The sequence below is a fragment of the Cavia porcellus genome, unplaced genomic scaffold (genome assembly GCF_034190915.1).
Source record: "Cavia porcellus strain 051 isolate PalLab524CR breed Dunkin Hartley unplaced genomic scaffold, mCavPor4.1 scaffold_9, whole genome shotgun sequence".
Lineage (NCBI taxonomy): Eukaryota > Metazoa > Chordata > Mammalia > Rodentia > Caviidae > Cavia > Cavia porcellus.
Genome location: NW_026947492.1, coordinates 19,615,098 through 19,618,949, shown reverse-complemented (window position 1 = coordinate 19,618,949; position 3,852 = coordinate 19,615,098).

The following is a 3,852-nucleotide window of genomic DNA, read 5'->3' as shown; positions in this document are numbered from 1 at the left end:
CTAAATCATTTATCTCTTTCTACGATTTCCTGTGTCCTGAAAATAAAAAAATATGAAGGAAGATCTGCATGGATTATAAATGTCTAAATGGAAACTATCTTTCTAGCCTGAAAACAAGGTATACAGATTCATACCAGTTAAAAAGCACATATGAGAATAGCTTCTTTTTCCTCTGAAACTTAAATAATAGTAAAAAATTTTTCTTTAAAATAACTTCTTAGAGTATAAGAAAAATTTTGGAAGATAGAAAGCTTTAAATGAACCGTAACGAAGATGAATCCCAAAGGTGGCAATGGGACCTAGTAAAATAAAGCTTGATTTACATCATAGATTTACATCATAGAAATCTCAAAGGCTCCTGTTGAATTCATGACACCAGGCAACTCTGGAGGTTAAAGGAGGGCAAAAAGAGGATAAATTTCTTAAAAGACTATATATATGAAAACCAAATAGACCTCTGCTTGTCCTCACTATTCCTTGAAAAGAGCTAACTGCCCTTTCCCAAGGCTGGGTAAAGATTTAAGGTTTTTTTACATTATATCTGAACTCGAGAGAAACCTTAGGTGTGTTACTAAAAACAGGCAGAAGTATACACCGAAGGTTAGACACATAAACCTGCTTTTCTACTACCAAAAAGCTGGCAGCTTATGTCCTTAAGACGATAGAGAATTTCTTGAGGGAATTTTATCAAAGAAAACAAAAAATATATAAGTCACCAGTATTAGACATTTCCCAATGTAAATACCTAAGCAGGTCACAGTGGATTGAAACAGCAGACACCCCATGAGTATCACCTACAGAGCCCTTTCCATCAGCTTCCTACGGTCCCTCTCTTAACAGCAGACAATCAAGAATTTGAGAGTCTTTAATTGAAAAGATACCAAAACAGATGTTCAAAGAAAAACCCTCGAACATTACAAGTTGACAGTGGGGGGCAAAAAAAACTACAGTATTTTAAATAGGTTAAAAATACAGTTGAGGAAATTTCCCAGAAGATGGAAAATAGGAGACTGATTCAAAATGTCCAATATCTGTAACTATAAGAAAAAGTGAAATCCACATATAACACAAGAATACTTTCCACAGTGAATAAGTTGATTTGCATTCGCAAAGCCCAAAGTGTACAACACAGCTGTTGACCCACTCAGGTATAACACGGGAAGTTCTGACACAAAGAAAAGACCCTAAGTGGTCAGGACTGAGAGTCCGAATGAACAAATACTAACAATGATGGGAACGACACTGCATTTTTCAACAACGTTTAGGCTACATAATCCTGAAGAAAAATCATCCCCAACCTGGAATCCTATAACCCACCTACCTATCAAGTATGACAAGGGATATGCCAGATCTCCTGAAACCTTAGTGTATCTTCCACATACATTCCCTCAGGAAGGTAAAGATGGAAAGTCAAGAAAGAAGCCCTGCCTGATGTAGTGGCTCATGCCTATAAGCGCAGCATTTACAGGCTGAAGCAGGATGATCACGGAGTTCAAGACCAGAGTGGGCTAGACAGCAAGACTCTCTCTCTGAAAAATAAAGAATGGAAAGAAAAGAAAGAAAAAAGGAAGCTGGGCATGATGGTACACACCTACATGGTAGTACAGCCTCCTAGAGGCTGAAGCAGGAGTATCAAAAGATCGAATATAGTCCAGAAAAATTAGTGGTTTACTGAGACCTTGTCTCCAAATAAAAAACAAAGAAGGGCTAGGGATGTAGCTCAGTGGAAAGCCCTGCATTCAATCCCCAGTAATAGCAAAAAATAAATAAATAAATAAAATCAGACAATTAAAACATACACACACAACAGCAAAGCAATACGGCCCTGTAGACCTAGGAGTAAACCAATTCAAACTGCAACACACCAAATGAGAAGACATCCTTAACAACAAATACCTAATATGTCAACGTATGAAGAAGAGGCTGGCACAAATAAAAAGGAACTGGGGGTCAAATTAGTGAAAATTCCAAAAACAACTTCCTAAAAAGTATGCAGGAAAAGTATTAACAATATATATTACATGAATTGGACAGAAGATAAAAACTACTGATCTAACTTAAACAGACCTAACTATAATAGATGTGAATAGAATACAAAAATTGAGTAACTAGAATTTAACAACAGAATATAACGAAAATCAGAGCTATAGTAGAAAACACTAAGAATACATGTCCGTAAGTGTGAAGGATGGTGAAAAAGCTAAATCATCAAATTCCACATCAGAAAATTTTTAGTACTAAAAGTGGAAACAACAAAACCTAGCAAGTTATTTAATGATATGTATGTAAGTAATGAGAAGTAAATTATTTAATGATATGTAGGTAAGTAATGAAAATAGTTGAAAGTGTTTATCTCTGGAAAGTAAAGGGTTTTGTTTTAGAACTGATTTTTTAAAAAAATAAGTGTACCATCATAACAGTGAAAATAAAAGTAAATACTCTGTGTCTGTGTGTGTATATGTGTGGTTTTTCTGAGACAAGCTCTCACTATACAGTTCAACCTGACCTTGAACTCACTTTGTAGTTCAGGCTAGCCTCAAATTCATAGTGATCTACCTCCCTCAGCCTCCCCATTGCTAAGGTTATAGATGTGTGCCAGAAAGTCAGTATTTCTAAACTAGTTTCATGTAGCCAGAAATGGTGGCACAGGGGCTGGGGATTTAGCTCAGTGGCATAAGCACCTGCCTTGCAAGCGTGTGGTCATGAGTTCAATCCCTGGTACTGATAAAAAAAAGAAGAAGAACACATTAGCAGAAATGGTGGCATCCCTCTAGTCCTACAGGAGGCTGAGACAGGAGGATTCCAATTTTGAGGCCAGCCTAGAGTAGTACTTAGGTCACAGTTAGCCTGAACTACATAAAACTGTCTCAAAAAACAGCACAAAACAAAAAAGATAGCTTCGTGTAGCCTAGAAAGTAACAAAAGTAAATTCCTAAGAGCCACAATTATAGTTAAAAACATCACATTACTGTACAGGGAGTTTACTAAAGATCTCTACTATTAATCATCATGATGAATAAAACTCAAATACCCTTTTCCAGGGAATAATTCTGTATCTAAATGAAGCTCATACATATAGATTTTTTTGTTTTTGTTTTTGTTGTTGTTGTTGTTAAGATAGGGTCTTGCTATGTATTTCAAGCTAGCTTTGAACTTACTATGTAGCTCCCAGGTTGGCCTCAAACTCACAGCAAACCTCCTACCTCAGCTTCCCAAGTCCTAGGATTACAGGGGCAGGCGCCAGCAAGTAATATATTTAAATGTATTAAATGAAATCTTATGTTAAATCTAAGTCTCAACTACAGGTAAACTACACACATGGTATAAAAATTGCTTTGGAAGATGAAATTACATAGGTATACAAATGTACCCAAACAGACCTTTAGGAATACCGTTCTGAGTACCATTCTGACTTACCCAAAGCCTTGTAACTAACTGTTCCTGTTTATTTTGAATAGATAGTAGTTACCTTAAATTTTTTAAGACTTAAAGAGTATACATACTCAGTGACATGTCTTACACTGTAAAATACATAAAATATACTACTGTACTGTACTGAACAGAAAGCGGTCTGTCCTGACATCAAATACCTACGGGACTGCAGAGTGTTATAAGAAGTTTCTTTTCTTACACTCAGATTGGCAGAGCTCTCCAGGTGTTTGCTTAACAGTGGTGCTTCTTCTGATTTGTCTCTTATATGGCAAGGGCTTCAGAGCCAGGTGACTGAGTTTGAAGTGGTGTATAAAAACAACAGGCAGCCTGGCATGGTGGCACATGCCTGTAATCCCAGCACTTGGGAGACTGAGGCAGAAGTATTGCTGTGAGTTTGAGGCCAGCCTGGGATACAAAGTA